Source organism: Sinocyclocheilus grahami, unplaced genomic scaffold (assembly GCF_001515645.1).
Source record: "Sinocyclocheilus grahami isolate Dianchi unplaced genomic scaffold, SAMN03320097.WGS_v1.1 scaffold32.1, whole genome shotgun sequence".
Lineage (NCBI taxonomy): Eukaryota > Metazoa > Chordata > Actinopteri > Cypriniformes > Cyprinidae > Sinocyclocheilus > Sinocyclocheilus grahami.
The window spans coordinates 5,176,999-5,196,106 of NW_015505211.1; the positions used below are offsets into that span (position 1 = coordinate 5,176,999).

General features: G+C 38.1%; 1 pseudogene; it reads left to right on the forward strand.

The window, feature by feature from the left end:
* The first annotated feature begins 350 nt into the window (after positions 1-350).
* The window catches only part of LOC107578364 (kinase suppressor of Ras 1-like), a 25,428-nt pseudogene continuing 6,670 nt past the window's right edge, over positions 351-19,108 (forward strand).

A 19,108-nucleotide genomic window follows, 5' to 3' on the forward strand; every position in this document is an offset into this window, starting at 1 on the left:
TTTTTGTGGTTTATATTTATGCATGTGTATTTTATTCACATCTCACTTTTATTATCTGTGTGTTGTTGTCGTCTCCGTGTACTGGAAGCTTGTGACACTATAACAAATTCCTTGTATGTGCAAACATACTTGGCAATAAAGCTCTTTCTGATTCTGATAAGTTATTAAATAACTTTTAATTGAATAGTCATAATTAATTAAGTATCTATCTATCTATCTATCTATCTATCTATCTATCTATCTATCTATCTATCTATCTATCATTAGCCTACAGACATGTGCGTACGGACTTCATTTCCCAGTGCGCATCGCGTCGTGCGATGTTTCCCACAGCTGACATACAGTGAGCAGAGACTCACAGCAGAACGCGCAGCTCGCACGACGCGCTTCCACAGCGGACTTGGATTTGGGAGTACCTCAAACCACATCTCTCCCTTGTGGATCCCAGTATAGACCACATCTATTGTCCGTTCGGACAGTCTGATGGCATGCGTCTGTAGTAGTGCATGTGGATTGTATTATTATTTGTAGTTGCACTCATCTCTCCATCCACGGCGTGCCCGATGCAGTGGGATGGACGGTGTTAGAGTGGGGCTGATGATGGTGGAGGAGAGTGATGAACAGAGGGACAGCGGCGGCAGCGACAGCGGCGGTGGCGCAGCGATGGCCGCGCTACACCAGTGTGAACTGATCCAGAACATGATCGACATCTCCATCTCCAGTTTACAAGGACTCCGGACCAAATGCGCGGCGTCCAACGATCTCACGCAGCAGGAGATCCGCACTTTAGAGGTAAAAACGACGAGAGGGGCCGAAGTGCAGCGTCATGAAAGAACGGATCCGCTCTCGCACGCGCGCTTTATCCGTTTCTTCCTATTTTTGCACTGCAGCTGTTTATTGTGGTGCATTATAGAGGCGCACAGGACTGGGAATGAACCCCTTCCTATTGCAATTTACCATATTATCCCTAACAGTTGAAGTATTACCATGTTTGCACAGTGTACCGTGGTAATACAATTTGGACAGTACTGTGATGCTGTATTTTTAGAAACGCACAGGGATTGAACATCTCTCCCAAAAATGTGCAATGGTATTATCAGGGTTTTCTGAAGAATTTCGTTCGGGGGTCTCTATTAAATAGCAAAAAATGTACTATGGTATTACCATGACAGGGTAGCAGAGCAATATCATAGTCATTTCTGGAGTAGGATAAGATGTAAATATGACAGTGCATGCATATGGTAATCATATAGCATCACAATATCAATGTACCATGGTAAGAATGGTACAGCCACAGTACTTTCTTCATAAATGAGCATAAGAAGCTTTCAGAATGTTGTATTTATGTCAGTTGTGGCATATTAGTGTTTCTAGAGTTTTACTGTATTAAGTATGTTAGTTTGGAAACACTTTGGTAATTTTGGCAAGTTTATTACTGTATGTCAATACAATCGCAAACCATCTCACATAAAACACCACACCACAGTGCATTTTTGTAAGGGAAAACATTGAGCATTGGCTTATGCATGGAGTTCACAGCACACTAACCCAGTGGGGGCTTTATTTGACCTGGTTCTGTTGACTAAGTGGAATATTCTTGGTGGTGAGATTCTGCGTAAAGCACAGCATCCCTGCAGCATCTCCGGACCAGAACCAGTCCTGATATTTTGACAGTAAAGGCCTTCACTGGACCGCCGTCCGGTCTGTGTGATATTTTGCCGATAGCATCTCACCCTGACTTCCACAACATTGGCGGTTAGATGTATTGATGTGTGCTCCACCTGGAAAGTGCCCAATTGCTTCACCGGTAGGTGTAATTAATGAGGAATCAATACAGCCATGGGTGGATGGTGTGCAAACAGCCCCGGAGGACCTGTAGTTTGAGTATTGGGTGAAGATGTGACCTCATGCACCAGAATGATTGTTTTGGAGATTTGAGATGTTTGTGGAGATCCTCCTTTTGTGGAGTGTTGCGGATTGCCTGCTCTAAAAGGAAATTAGTCCTGATTTGGAGTTAAAGGCCCACGAAGATGTATGTATGAAATGAAAGATGTATGTATGAAAAATAGGTATGATATTTGAGACTTGCATAAGATTGCATTTAATAGTGTTTTTAAAAACCTTTGTGTTTTTTTAAAGATGAGCATTAGATGGCTGTGAAGGTCATTTAAATGAGGAGAAATGCACAATTAAATAATCAATATGATACTGATAAACAAAAAAAATCTAATATTGGTTGATAAATGATATGGTATTCTGTACATCCTAAAAATCTAATATCGGTCATTAACCGATATGGTACAGATATGTATCATACGTATTAAGTAGGTAGTTTTTTTTTTGTGAAAGGTAATAAAATTCAAGAGCAATTTAATGAAAGAACAGCAAATCCTGCTCTAGCAGAGGAAGACCGCGAGGGTTTAGGGTGCGATTTGGGACAAGGCCCAAATCAGGCACTACTGGGCCTTACAGTCTGCAGGAAATGGTGGAGTCACTGCCGGGGAGCGCTTGCACAGCCTGCTTCCTCTTTATTGTAGCACTTTCTGACTGTGTCTCCTTCTCTTAGAGCATTTCATGCATTGTATCTCGATTAGTTGCAATAAATTAAAGGTGGTCAATCACATCTTTCAAGTAAGCAGCCCTGGTTTCTCAAAGGCTTTGAGAAGATCTTAGTTCTCTGAGCCCTCAGCAGCCAGCATTACCAAACTTCGGCCCAAACTTCGGCTGTATAACAGGACCTGGATGCTTGTTAATTCCTGTGCAGAACAACAGATCTGAAGTGATCACATTCAAACTCTCACCACTTCCCGTACACTTCAGCGCAATCAAGAGACGCTTGAACTCGCATTAGATTCTCACCGAAAGCTCTTTATAGCATCACTTCATGTCTTTTTTTTAACAGCTCGCCACTCTGGCCAGGAGATAATTATTCTCGTCTCTCCTGCTGAAGTACTGCGTGGTTCTGTTTGACTGAATGTTCTCACTCTTATCTGCCGTCTTGCTGATCTGTATTTTTTTCCAATCTGTGTTTTGCATCGATTTTTGGATCGCTGGTTTACGCAAAGTAGGACGTGTTTCTGGATAAACGTTGTTGATACTGGAACAGCGTTGCTATCATCCAGTCAGATTTTAGGGTTAGAGTCAGCATGCAACAGTGTTTGCAACCACTTTTTATTTCTAGGAGACGTATATCCACATTAAACAGGATATGGAGAACATGTGGGATAGGATTTGATATTATCCATGGGTACCAGTGTTGTTATTGTGAACTAAAACTATTACAAAATTGTTTTAAATAACCTTAAAGAAATGTAAAAATGTTGCCTTGGTAACTTAATGAAAAAAGATTTTGTAATTTTAATACTTCAGCTTAAACTAAACCAAAATAAAAATAAAGTTAAAAAGTGATACATTAAAAAAAATTTAATAAAATGGAAAAATAAAAGCTAATTCAAAATATTACTAAATAATATAAGAGAATATAAATAATACTGAAATAACGCTGTTGGGAACTGATTGTATTGTGAGTATGGATGCACAGATGTTACAGCTTTCACAGATACATTGAAAATGTTTTCATATTATGCCTGATAACCGATAAATGGCTGATTAACCTTTTATATTGTTTTGTCTAAATAAATGAAAAATTAAACTCTAAAAGATAAAATAAATAAATCTTAAATACTACAAGTGAATTGAGCCATCACCGCATTATAACGTACAAATTTGGTATTATTTTATATATTTGTTTTTTAAGTGAGCAATTTTATTTTTATATTTTCAGATTTAATTTTAAGGTAATTTTAAAATAATAATTCATATGAATTATTTATTAATTAATTAATTATTATTAATTAAATAAGTAATTTGTTATGTGCCTTTGTTACATTTTATTATTATTATTACTATTATTTAGGTTTAATTTATTTTTATTTCAGTTTTAGTTTTAATTTATTTCCAGTGAGTAATTTTAGTGCTTTTTTTTGTATTTTAATTTTAAAGTTTTTAATTAAATTTGTATATCTTATTTTATTTCTGCCTTTTCTTAATTGACCAAAATGTTTATAATAGTATTCATTTCAATTTTAATTTTAGTTAACAATAATAACCTGCTAGGTTGATAGTAATTGTGTTCTGGACATGGATCATCTTTACTGATCAAATCAAACCAAATCAGCATGCACCCTATGCCTTTCCTCAAGACTTGGGAATGCTAGTCTTGCACCAGTTGTTTCCCCAGCTGCTGTGGGATTGCATTTGTCCTCCAGAGTGAGATTGGTGTGTCTCCTCACATCTTTTCATTGTGCAGATTTTGATGAACTGTGATGTCTGATTCCGACAGCATGAGATGCCGTCTCAGGAACGCTGTGACCTACTACTATGCAGAGATCTTCAATCTCTCTATGGATAAACGGGTTTGTTAATGGTAAATAAGAAGAAGCTAGCTTGGCTCCAGAGGGTGCCTGTTCTGCAGACTCAAGCGGTCAGCTGTTGAAGCCCTCATCAGTCTGGTCTCCCCCCCACAGTGATGTTTGAGAGAGTTTTGCAGTGCATTCGTGTCTTGTGCTGTCGTGGCTGTGGCTATATTTAGATGTCTTCCTCCCTACGCGTTTTCAGGGTTGGTTGTTAAATAAGAAAATAATGACGTGAAGAACATGAGGGTGGGGAGGGGAGAGGGAGAGCGCCAGCCAATCAGCTTGCGTCTGTTTGAGGGCTCCCAATAGATTGGGAATGGGGGGGGTGGCGACAGATTCAGCCAAGCAGAGCAGGTAAGAGATGTTCCATCACTACTCGTGGCTGTCTCAGCGCTGAGCTCTTCCCCAGATATTCTCCAGCGCATCCGAGCTGCATCACTAGAACCTGATGAGGAGCTGTCATCATGGCAGCAAGCATGTAATATGATGCGGATTGTTCAGTCAAATAATGCTCTTTGATGGCAAGATTGTCAGGTCTTCACTATTTTTGGTATTTATAAACCATATGCTTACTAAGGAACATTTTCAAACTGCCATCCTCATTTCCTCTAGGTTTGGAGGGTCAGAGGTGAAGATCTGACCTCCTGCATCAGTGTCTGTTGGACAGGTCAAGACCGATCAGTCCAGAGCCATGAACTCTAGTCCTCGGTTACATTATTCCCACAAGGGTTTTTGTTTTAGTGCACACGCGGTTCAGCTTAAAGTGTATGCCAACAAGTGTTTGATACTTTGAATCTTTAATGTTGAATGGGTGCTGCAGGGTGTTATGTAGTTTGTTAGACTTTGATAGAAATGGCCAAGAACAGTAAAATAAAATAAAATAAAATGTGTGTAAAATATTCATTATGTAAGTGATTTATATATATATATATATATATGTAGTTTTTTTTAGTGATATATATATATATACATATACATACATACACATACATCACTAATACATGCTCAATAATACTCCTGTATCTTATGAGATTACCGTGCCAGCAGTGTCAGCATATACACAGACACGCGACCCACATGTGACATGACACCTTGCATGTGTAAAGGTCTGTGAAGCAGTGCTGGGATTAGCTGCAGGTTTTTGTAAATCTCTCGTGTGTCTAGTGTTGGGGATTGTCTGAGGTCGGCATTAAACTCCTGTGTATCCTGCAGGAAGTTGAGGTCTGTGGGCAACTCGTAAGTAGGGATTGGCGTTAAGCACATTACACCAGGGTGACAGGTGAAATTGCATAGAGACATGCTAATGTGGATGAGGCAGTTACCTCACAGCTTGTACCTGTGGCCACATTGTTGGGACGCTTTTCTGCAGATATGTCTGTGGTCTTTGAGCAGCTGGGCGTGTTCCTGTCCTTTGGCTGTCAATCACACCTGCTGACCATTGTCATGGCAGCCTTGTCCCTGTGTTTACCCTCATCTGCAGTCGGGCAGGTGTGACGTCCCCCACACACAAATACCACCAGTGTTGATTACTATAACATTCAAATCATTCAGTTATAGATTGTGGTTTATTTTAAATGTGTAATGACATTATGCAGTGATTTGGAGGTGCTTTTGTCTCGATGCACGTGTGTTTGGCTCCATTTTAGTTTGTTCCTAATGTTGTGTTGCTTTCTGAGAACAGGTTGCCCCAGATATTCCTCAGTAAGATTAAAAACCTCATCTTTTTAGCAACTACTCTCTAAAAAAAACAATCATGGTATAGATGCTATTACCATGGTACTTCGATATACCATTGTAAAAATTATTACTGTTATTAATTTATATTATTTAATAATATATTCCAATTGGACCAAGGTATTTAAAAAAAACAGACCGTTACTATATTGGAAATTAATCACAAATAATATCTATTTAATACCTCAATTGTTGCTTCTAGACAGCACTGAGAAGGTAAATGGACACATTTGCTCAAGTCTCCTACTTCTCAGATTTTGTTCTTAGCAATTTTTGTGCTTCAATTTAAAAGTTAGTTGCCAAGGCATCATATTTTATTTCTGCTTATTTCAGCTAAAATGTTTAGTTTTAGTTTCAGTTAGCGACCCTGCTAGGTTGATAGAAATTTGGTTTCTATTCTTCTGAACAACCTGTTCTTCTGAGAGAAATACCTCTATAATCTAACCTATATCTGTAATCTCCTCTAGAGTATCAAAAGTTTCTCAACAATACATATTTATTTTTAAAAATGTATATAAATTACAATTTTATGTTATTAATTAATATAAATTAGAAATAATATTTTCCCATTTGTGGGAATTTTTTTCTCAATATTTCTACAAAGAAATTGCAGTATTTATGAGAATATCTTTGATTATCCAAGACAAAGTTGATAGTTAAATATAAATATAGAAGAAGATGTTCTGAATAATGTTTAAGGTTTTTGTTTTGTCCATACAATGGCCGGTTGATGACTTTCTTCAGTGGAACACAAAACAAGATATTTTATAGAAACATTTTTGTCCATACAATTAAAATCAATGGGGTCCAGAACAACACAGTTTGGACAAAAACTTCTTATCTTGTTTTGTGTTCCTTTGAAGAAAGTCATAGAGGCTGGAAATGACACGAGAGTAAATGATGACAGAACTTTAATTTTTAGGAGAACTTCACGTCTCGTCTACGACAAGCAACTTCTGAGCAATACATGTCCAAAAATGTTTTGTCACTGTAGGAAGATTTTTAGCTTCAATAAGCTAAAAATATTATCATGTTATTTGTGATGATACAACAAAATCAGAACAAGGTGATGATTCAACAAATAGCTGAGAATGTTGTGAACGCAGATCTGTAGATTATGACTAGATGACTGTTCCATGCTGTGTTGTTTTCACCATGTTTTTCTGTCTGGGGGAAAATACCACTCTGAAAAAAAAAAAACCGTTACTGACGACCCAGGAAACCTGCTAAAAAGTTGCTAGGAAACCTGACGTCACACTTTCACCAGTGTATTGTTATCAGTGATTAGTGTGTGTGTCTGGGTCATGCATGCATGTGTTATGAATATGAGAAATTAAACTGATGAGACTTAAATACAGAGAGATTTTATCCTGCTAGACAATTTTAGTGAAGTAGATTCAGTGCAAAGACATATCCAATGAGTTCTAATACCTGGAGAAAGCTACAGTAACTGTTAGCATTCCCATTTATCTCAATGGCAGTTGCAACTTTATTGCAATACTCAACTTGAAATCTGCTTTCAGAAATAACACAACCCACATAAAAGTGTTTCGCTTTGTTAGAATCTCCTGTGTTAAGATGAGAGGAGTTGAGATGGTGGGCTTTGTTGTTTGGTCTGAGAAAAATGGGCTGTTGGTGTGTCTCTACAGGCTTTAAGCCACTGCGGCCTTAACTTTCACACCAACAGCGAAGAATCATCCTGTTCATCTCCGTCTAGCTTTGGCCAAGCCCCAAAATCAGTGTTCACCGAGACGAACCAACAAAAGAACATGAAAGTGGGTGTTTCTCTGCTTTCCTCAGAGCTGTGAGACTAGAAAACCAGGAATCATGCCAGTGCTGTGGCCGTTATGGTGGACGCCACGATTAGTTCCAGAATCGTGACGTTCTTATGAGCACATGTTCTGAAAATAGTCATGGACTTCTCTTATTGTGTACCCTGATTACCTTTTTAACATTTTAAAGATACTAGACATAGTTTATTTACCACAGGTAACTATGCTGGGCAAACAGAGTCATAGCAGCTTAAGGTGGTCAAGTGGTTTTATAGGATGTGGTAGTTGTGTTGTTGCTGTTCCAGGGTTATTTACCAGTTCTAACCAGCTTGACCAAGGTGGCCAACTAGAGACCACGTCAAAACCACCAGAAGCTGGTTTGACCTAGATATTCTAGAAGGTAAAACAATTGATGGCTCTTCATCGCCGTGGTTAGATTAGTATAAGTATGATTTCAGTTAAACAGTCTAAGGAAAATAGAGGCTAAGAATAATAAAGAATCTAAAAAAAAAAAAAAAAAAGTTTAAATGAGTCACTAATGCTCTGCATTTATTTGATAAAAAATGTAGTAAAAGAGTTGTGTAAAACAATATTGTGAAATATTATTACAATTTAAAATAACTATTCCATTTTAATTATTGTATTATATATTTGATGAATAGAAAGTTCAAAAGGACAGCATTTATTTGAAATAGAAATATTAGTATTATAAATGTCTTTACTGTGACTTTAGAATGGAATGCATCCTTGCTGAATAAAAGCATAATGTTTCCCTAATGTTAGCGGACAAGAATCTGCACTATAATGCCATTTGCTTGTGTTACTGTAGGAAGAAAAGAGAAGTGGCTTAGTACTAGTTGCAAGTACTAGTAGGCCCAATAGCTAGATTCAGAAACTGTACAGCACCTTGATAATGGCTATAAAATAGAGCTCTTTAGCTTATTGAAATGGTTCAGGTTCGTTCTGTGTGTGGTATGTGAGCATCGGATGAGACCTTGTGCTGTTAAACAGTTGTGCGGCTTTTTTAATAATGCTGAAATCTGAGCGCTGTTAAAAACCCAGACCTCAAGCACTTGACACAAATTTTCTTATTGACTGCGATGGATAAAAGCTTTTGAATGGCAGTTGAGCTTTATTGAGTGGAGTGCTCACTGTCCTCTGTGTAATTAGCATTCAGCTGTTAGCAACGGAGCTTTAATTGCTTGTTTATCGCCTCTGACCTCCCACAAGGTGCTTTCGGTTCCCTGTCCTCCTACGGGTGTGACCCCTGACCCTGGCTGGTGTTTGTTCTGACGTCTGCTACGAGATGCTCGCCTGCAGTGCGCGGATCCTTTGCTGGCTTCTGCTGCGACAGTGTACTCAAGGTCTTTTTCTTTTTCACTGAAATATGTGTGTGCGAGTGTGTGTACAAAAGAGAGAGCGTTTGTAAGCTGATGGCTCTTGAGAGGTTGTCATTGAAGCTCTGATTCACCTGTTGCTGTATTGGTTTCTCTCAGGGATGTGTGTGCGGGTACGTAATGGAGATAAAGACTGAGAACTTTAAGCCAGAAATTCCCCTGTGCAAAGATCTGATCATTGCATTAACCCAAAGGCCTTTAAACAGAGCACAAATGAGGTGTAGTTTGAGTATGTAAGGATCAGTTTGAGAATGTTGAGGTCATTTGGAATAACGGGTAACGATTTGAAAATTGTATGTATCATTTTGAAAATATGAGGGACTTATAGAAGTAGGGATCTGTTTGAATATGTATGGATCATTATGAGTTGTGTGGATTTACATTTGAGTAAAATTACAGGGTGAATTTGAGTATGTAAGAATCAGTTTGGATATTAAGTATTTTGGAATTGGTTAAATGTGTGAGTTTTTGGGATCAGTTTGATTGTGTGGGGAACATTTTAAGTATATATGGATCAGTTTGTGTATATAGTGATTAGACTGTGTATGCAAGGGATTAGTATATGGGCATCATTTTAAGTATGTAATGATTAGTTTGAGTATTTAGTGATCAGTCTGAGTATACAGAGATCTGTTTACATATTTAGGCATCATTTTAAGTATATAATGATTAGTTTGAGTATTTAGTGGTCAGTCTGAGTATACAGGGATCAGTTTTAAGTATGTAGGCATCATTTTAAGTAGGGCTGCACAATTAATCAAATTTCTAATCGCAATTACAATTACGGATGCCACATTGAGTATTGAGTGATCAGTTTGAGCATGCAGGGATCATTTTAAGTATGTGGGCATGATTTTAAATAAAGATCAGTTTGAGTTTATTGTGATTAGTGAGTTCGAGAATAAGTTTGAGTTTAAGTAGTACGCAGGGATCAGTATTCAGTATGTATATAAAAAAAAACTTTTGGCATTTGTGGATCATTTCGCATATAAAATGTATGTCAGATTAAATGTATAAAAATCAATTGGAACATGATTGTGGCATCAGTTTGAAAATACACAGGTCAGTTTGAACATGCATGTAAGTATATACACATCAGTTGATTCACCTGTTGCTGTATTGGTTTCTCTCAGGGATGTGTGTGCGGGTACGTAATGGAGATAAAGACTGAGAACTTTAAGCCAGAAATTCCCCAGTGCAAAGATCTGATCATTGCATTAACCCAAAGGCCTTTAAACAGAGCACAAATGAGGTGTAGTTTGAGTATGTAAGGATCAGTTTGAGAATGTTGAGGTCATTTGGAATAACGGGTAACGATTTGAAAATTGTATGTATCATTTTGAAAATATGAGGGACTTATAGAAGTAGGGATCTGTTTGAATATGTATGGATCATTATGAGTTGTGTGGATTTACATTTGAGTAAAATTACAGGGTGAATTTGAGTATGTAAGAATCAGTTTGGATATTAAGTATTTTGGAATTGGTTAAATGTGTGAGTTTTTGGGATCAGTTTGATTGTGTGGGGAACATTTTAAGTATATATGGATCAGTTTGTGTATATAGTGATTAGACTGTGTATGCAAGGGATTAGTATATGGGCATCATTTTAAGTATGTAATGATTAGTTTGAGTATTTAGTGATCAGTCTGAGTATACAGAGATCTGTTTACATATTTAGGCATCATTTTAAGTATATAATGATTAGTTTGAGTATTTAGTGGTCAGTCTGAGTATACAGGGATCAGTTTTAAGTATGTAGGCATCATTTTAAGTAGGGCTGCACAATTAATCAAATTTCTAATCGCAATTACAATTACGGATGCCACATTGAGTATTGAGTGATCAGTTTGAGCATGCAGGGATCATTTTAAGTATGTGGGCATGATTTTAAATAAAGATCAGTTTGAGTTTATTGTGATTAGTGAGTTCGAGAATAAGTTTGAGTTTAAGTAGTACGCAGGGATCAGTATTCAGTATGTATATAAAAAAAAACTTTTGGCATTTGTGGATCATTTCGCATATAAAATGTATGTCAGATTAAATGTATAAAAATCAATTGGAACATGATTGTGGCATCAGTTTGAAAATACACAGGTCAGTTTGAACATGCATGTAAGTATATACACATCAGTTTGATTATGCAGGGATGAGTTTATATATTCTGTGTGTGTATATGTTGGTGGGCCTGGTAATGATGATAGAGGGATGAAGTGTGTCTGGCCGCTGCTGTTTAATGCATGTATAAGCGTGCTGTTCTCATTAAAGCAGTGATTGCAGGCGGCAGCAGTGGGATGGGGGGGCTGCGGAGGGGGAAGTGTGAAAGGATGACTCGTTTTATGGCTGTCGGCCTCATGGTAACGGGCCTCTGTGCGTCAGTGAGCTGCTGACCTGAACTGTCACAGCAGGTGAGCCCTCCTCTCTCTCTATCCCACTATTTTCCCCCCTTCTCTTCTTTCTGTCACACTGCGTAATCAGCGTTTCTGTTCTGCTGAGGTGTCCGTGCGGCCCATCCAGGAAGCTGGTTATAGGGAGAACGAGGGAATAGGTGTTGTTTTTTTGAGTGTATCGGTGAATTTGAGGTGGGTCAGCATTCTGCACCGAGCTGGAAAATTCCTCCTGCGTAAGCCAGCAAGCTTTGTTTGTGAAAGATTTGGGAGCGTGTTTATTATCCAGAACAGGCCAGAATGGGGGAAAATCCTGCAGCCCTGTGCAGCTGGAAGCAGACGGCGACGGCGACGGCCACGCTGACGGCCACGCTCGACGAGAAGGACTGCCGTCTTAGCCTCCGTGTGAACTCTGCTTCTCGTGGAGCTGTGATGTCAGAACGCTCCCACCGTCAGCGCAGTGTTCCGATGACACTCGGTTGCCATGCCAGCAGTGCAGTCACCCCCATGAGGAGGGCTGCAGCTCCCTTCCATATAATAACAGTTATTTATAGCTGACAGCCCTGTTTGCTGAAGGGGAGCACAAAAAAGAGAGAAGGAGAGAAAATCCAGTCAGATTTCAAACTGTGTGTGCTCTGATGCCGTGTTATTTATCAGACCTGCAGGTGCTGTGATTTAATGGCGACTGATGCTGAAATCTGGCCGATGAGAGATACTGCAGTAATGCAAAGCTTTGGATCGGTCCTGATTTTGATGGATTTGTGACTTTGATTAAATTATATTCCAGAATGACACTGCCATCCTGAAAGAAAATGCATTGTTTTTTAAAAATATTTTGCACTATACAAATAATGTGTGTTTTATATATATATATATATATATATATATATATATATATAGGTATACCGGTTCATACCGAATACCGGTGTTTATTTTTGTTATGATATGAATTTTTAAAATACCGCAATACCGGTGTATGTCGCTTAAACAACGTTCGGAACGCGACACTGTTTGAAAGGGGTCCCTTTTCACTGTTGCACTGTGGTGAGGTAACAGCTGTATGTGTTACTAAGCGTGAAAGTTCCGAAACTGAAGCTGTAGAACTAATAGAACGTGATGACACAGAAGAACTCATCCACAATATCCACACTGACCGCCACAAATATCCACCGCCCGCTGCCATCCAGCGTCACACCAGGCAGTGACGACAGCTACGGCAGTGCGCCATAAATTTTCGTCCAAAAAACAAAAATTGCATTTTTGGCTGATAATTTTCGGCGGCTGAAATTTTGGTGCATCCCATATATTATATTATTTATATATATATATACACACACACACACACACACACATGTATACTAGGGGTGTCGAAATTAATCGTTTCTTCGATGCATCGCGATGCAGACAAGGACGATTCGGTATCGGTTCAGTAATAGACCATAACCTATTATAACGTACTGACGCTTTTCTGACGTCATTTGTCGCGGTAGCATACATTAGGCGTGTTCGGCTTGAAGCGGCGCTTCGCGGAATGATCAGTGTATGACCAAGTACCACGAGAGCGATAAGAGAGCAGACGGATCCTTATGCTTTCGCGGTTGATATCATACACTCATCCTGCGCAGCGCTGCTTAAAATCGAACGCGCCTAATGGCGGAGGGAGGCGAGACACGAGTAATTAAAAATGTTCCAACTACTTTAAAAGCAGACATCTGGCCACATTTCGGCTTATATGAACAACCAGAGCACGACCTGGAAAAGACACACTCTGTGTGTAAATCATGTCACGCACAATGAAATATGTAGGGGGCATGGATGGGCAAATGAAGCCTCGTGAAGCACTGAGGCTTTCCTCTGACTGTTTCAGGAAAAGATTCAAAGCTTCAAGTGTCTCGAAGTGTCTGTTCATAAAACATATAGCAGCCAAAAGCCTGTGAAAGATGCTCCGTAGGACGAGGCATCTACCATATATTCCACAGATCAATTCAAGTTACGTGCACAAATAAAAGCCTAACAGTGTGCGTGTTTGTGTTTGAGTTTCTGATAAATTAATTTACTCATTAAACGGTGCAATTTAATACCAGTACGAATATCAATATGATGTAATAGAAGAATAACGTACTCATATTGCATTTGACAAATATTAAATTTTTCTGAAATAATGTATTCTTCATTAGTGCTGGGCGGTGTACCGGTTCATACCGAATACCAGTGTTTATTTTTGTTATGTTATGAATTTTTAAAATACCGCAATAGCTGCTCTTTAATGTAGATGCATGTCATTAAAACAACGTTCAGAAAGGGGTCCCTTTGCACTGTGGTGAGGGAACAGCTGTATGTGTTACTAAGCGTGAAAGTTCCGAAACTGAAGCTGTAGAACTAATAGAACGTGATGACACAGAAGAACTCATCCACAATATCCACACTGACCGCCACAAATATCCACCGCCCGCTGCCATCAGCTCCTGCGTCTCACACACACATGCGTGACTTTAGCACTAGATTTAGCAACTTTCAGACCTTTTTAGATTCCTAGCACCTGTCGCTTACTGATTGTTTGGAATTATAAATATGAGCATATTTCGTCTGGTAATATCACATGCACTTTTTTGTTTGTTGTTTTTTTTAGTTTGTTACTCAGACGCAGGCAGTGCGCTGCATGAGACAAAAAAGTAATATAGCCAAAACAACCGCATAGCCGCTCTTTAGTGTAGATGCATGTTGATTATAAATGAGAGTGACTCCTGGTTAACATGTATTAAAAGGGGTCGTGTTTAGTCACTATTTAGTGTGGTATTTTTTGACTATTCACTCATCATGACAGTAAAATAGGGCATTCTAAGTCAATATACTGCAGTATTTACTCTCTCAATCAGTAGAAAATATGGTTAACACCCGGTCATGCATGAAAAAAAAAATACCGTCATGTACCGTGAAACCGGTATAATTTTTAAAAATACCGTGACATAAATTTTTGGTCATATCGCCCTGCACTATTGTATATGTATGTATGTATTCACATAATTTTTTGGCACAATATAAAATATATACAATAAAACACACACATATCCAAGAAAATACAGTTGAAATACAGTGCAGGAAAAGGCGAAAAAACTATAGAAAAAGCCAGATTAAAATATGTACATAAAATGTATATGACTACATCAAACGAATACAAACCGTGTATCATAACAAAATGTATGCATACATACATATGTATGTGCTCGTGTGACTGTCAGAAGAAATGGACAGCACCTGAGTTAAATATTTGAGTGTCACAGCAAAGGGTCTGAATACTTAGGACCATGTGATATTTCAGTTTTTCTTTTTTAATAAATCTGCAAAAATGTCAACAATTCTGTGTTTTTCTGTCAATATGGGGTGCTGTGTGTACATTAATGAGGAAAAAACTTAACTTGAATGATTTTAGCAAATGGCTGCAATATTGTTAAGAGTGAAAATTTTAAGGGGGTCTGAATACTTTCCGTACCCACTGTATATCCATAAAATGAAAATACAGAAGTATGTATGTAAGCTTATATATAAGTGTCTATGGAGATACACTAAAGGTCATGAATACATGAACAATAATACATGAGGAAAACCGGTTACAAAGCAACAATAAAATGGTCTTTCAAAATGGAACTTTTTTGCCAGTTGGACTAAGCCATTTCCTAATTTGTTCCTAATCTTATCGAGTATTGACCTCTACAATTCTTTGAGATGTCACACCCACGTCATTGGGGCCTGCAATTAAATCTAAGTTGAACTGAGTCTATGTGCATATCTTGGTGTCCTTTGTGACGTCCGTCATGTTCATGTAACAGTTTTCTGTCTTCAGAAATCTGAGCTGTATGTGAAATTGTCCTTTCCCCGCAGAGGCAAAAAAGGCCTCTTACAGACCCCGCCCCCCCCGACAGCCCCTCCCTCATCTGCTTTGTGCTCTGCTGCCCCCTGCAGGTCAAGCTCATGAAGTACATCTGTAAACAGCTGCAGTGTAAGCAGAAGGTGCCAGACACCGAAAGGCCGCCAGCCCTGAACAGCTACCCACGGCTGGAGGACTGGTTACGCACCATCAACGTCAGACCTGAGCTCATAGAGGTAATGTTTGTGTGTTTTTTGGATAGGAGGAAATAATTATGTATCTTTCCCGCTAAATTCATACTAGGTGGTTTTAATGCCTGTAAATATTCAATACTTTGATAATGTCATCTGTTTTTAACACACAAAAATGCAATTTATCAATGTAGCAAGGTGACGCTCAGAAAGCCAATCAGTAGCCATATTTGTCTGTATAATATTTCACACCAAAATCAAATAATAAATTGAAAACATTTTAAGTAAAAAAGTAATAAATAATGAAAAAGTAATATATTTTATATGTTTTCAACTAAATTCGAATCTGGTGTTTTTTGTGATTGTCATGTAAATATTCATTACTTTGATAATGTATATTATGTGTTTATATAATGGGATCTAACGTGTGTGTTGTTGATTACTAGAAAATCAAATTATGAATGTAACAACTAGATTCTCACAAGCCAATCAATGGTCATATTTGTCCGTATCGTATTTCACACCAAAATAAAGTTTTGTTTAAAAAAAATAAATGATACATTTTGATATAAAAAAAAATTAATAAATAAATGTATATATATAATAATAATAATAATAATTATATAAAAATATACTAATATAAATAAAAATATAATAATAAATTAATAATTTTAATTAATACATTTCATTAAATTTAATTAATACATTTCATTAAATTTAATTAATACATTAAATTAATAAATTAATCAAATTTGACTTATATCAATAAAATAAATGCTAGATTTTTCGTAAAGGATATTTACGTATGATATTATATTTTAAAATATAATCATATTTATTTGTATGTAATCTACAGATTTTTATTTGCCCAAATGTTAGGATTGTTTGGAAGGTTATGTCCTTGTTTTTATGTAAAGTTTATGTACATAAAACCAAGACAGTGCTGCCGCTATCTTATATATTAAATATTACCACAAAAGATCATAACCAGGTGTCCAAATAAACAATGTCAGATCATCCTGTAGGAATGTGTGAGGCAGGACTCAAATCCTCTTAGAAATTTGCTTACAAAAACATAGTATTGAGTGTTCATTTGAGTGTGTGAGCGAGGATATGTTTTTGTGTGTGTTTTATGCTTTGTAGTTCAATATCCTTGAGTAAAGCTGAGGAATTAGAAAATCTGCTGTGTTTTAGCAGTTTGGCCATAGCCACATTCCCAGCAGACCCGAGATACACCAACTCTAATTACCCAACATGCTGAGTCAGCCTCTCTCTCTCTCTCTTTCTGTCTCTGACACTGTTCTACTCCTACATTACATAGCATCCATTCTCACGGACAGCAGTGGACTTTCCTCATTTTATTCCGCTCAACTAGATTAGTTGCATATGTGTGGTATGATACTGTACAGGTATGTCACATACATGTCAACAGTCCAGATGCTGGAGAATTTTCCTGTTTTCACATCGTACTAAATGAAATTAGAAACAAGAAGGTTCCTGGAATGTCTGCCAGTGCCCGATACAGCATCAATATCAGAATTGTGGCCTAGCAGTTAGCATACATGAGCCGTTAGCATGATTAAGACATTTAGCTGTAATGCATTCTGCCGTTTGTTTCATTATATCATTGCTTTTCTCACTCTCCTCCACATCATATCCTGTGCTCTCTCCATCATGAATGGCATTAAACATGTTATAAAGCCCAAAAAACAAATCAGTTTGGGAGCTTTACCACGTATTTACAGTATGACTATGAGAGTAATTCTGGAATAATATGATATTAATATCAGTTCCATGTCACAAGCCACTCACTTCAAATCAATCACACAGGTTTGTTATTAGGGAATCAGATTAATTAGTCTAAGAGGTCATGTGTCCTGGGAATTTGAAGAGCTTTATTCATAAGAGAATGCACTGATTGGGGTGAGTGTGTCCTGTTGTATCTGACCCTAAATCACAGAAATAACCCTCTAACTAGGACATGTCGGCATCTTGCTGATGTCTTTAAGAGTGTTTCATTGTCATTCTCTCTCTGGCTCTCATCAGGCAGTGAACGTGAAGCTGTCATTGGATGCTCTGCTGCAGATGCCTGGCAGTCAGGTGAAGGAAACCATGCGACGGCTGGGCTCCAGTTCAGAGGACTGCACCAGGCTATGTGCTGCCCTCAGCTGTTTAAAGAGTGCCTCTGAGTCAGGTGGGTGCTCTTTCCCTGAGATTCACTCACTTGTTATCTCAGTACTAGATTTCTTCTGAATTGACTGTGATTTTATGACCTTCAGGGGAGTTTAAAGAGGACAGCGGTTGTTGGTTCTCCGAGCCCATGAGGCGTGACAGTGGCGGCTTGACTCCAGTGGACCAGATTCCGTTACTAGGAGGTTCCCTGCGCCCCCACAGCCCTTCCCCTCTGGCTCGGCCCATGAGCACGCCCTCCACACCCCTCACCACCTGCCCGTACCCCCGCTACATCCTGTCATCCGGCGAAGCTCACATTTACCACGGCTACGCAGAGAGTCTGACCGACCCCAGCCCGTATTACACCTCCCGTCCCGTCAGACTCCATGGACACACCTCGACCACCGCAGCTCACCTCAGGCTCTGCGGAGAGACATCGGTCTGGCTGTCACTCACAGGTAACTCCGCCTCCTAGGGTTTCCTTTACTGAGCAAAAAAGGTGGAAATGATTGTTGAATTCTTTTCCAGAGACATAAAGATGTTTTTTTTTTTGGTGTGCGTTTGTAGGTTTTCTACAAAGTCTTGGCTCTCCCAGACATGTCAAGTGTGCCAGAAAAACATGATCTTTGGGGTGAAATGCAAACACTGCAGGTGAGTAAAAATAAGTACTTCAAGGCATAGTTCACCCAAAAAAAAAGAAAAAGAAAAAAGTCATAATTTTGTCACCCTCATGTTGTTCCAAACCCATGTGACTTACTTCCCCCTGTTGAAAATAATATAAGATATTTTGAATAACTGTTAATAACCAAACAATTTCAGGCCCCATTATTGATTTGTGAAAATTAATGGGAACTGAAACAGTTTAATTACCAACATTCTTCAAAAGATCTAAAACATTAAATATTCTTCTTTATTGTTCAGTGTCCAAGTCATATATCACATTTCAAATGGAAAAAAATTCACTTTATTTTGCATTAAAAATGAAACATATTTTAAGGATGATTCAAATTTTTTTTGTGTGTGTTGTGAAATTATTTTAATATCAATTTAAAAAGAAATTACTGAATTTCCATTATGGTAGTGCAACATTATATATATATATACATATATATATACAGTGGGTACGGAAAGTATTCAGACCCCCTTAAATTTTTCACTCTGTTATATTGCAGCCAT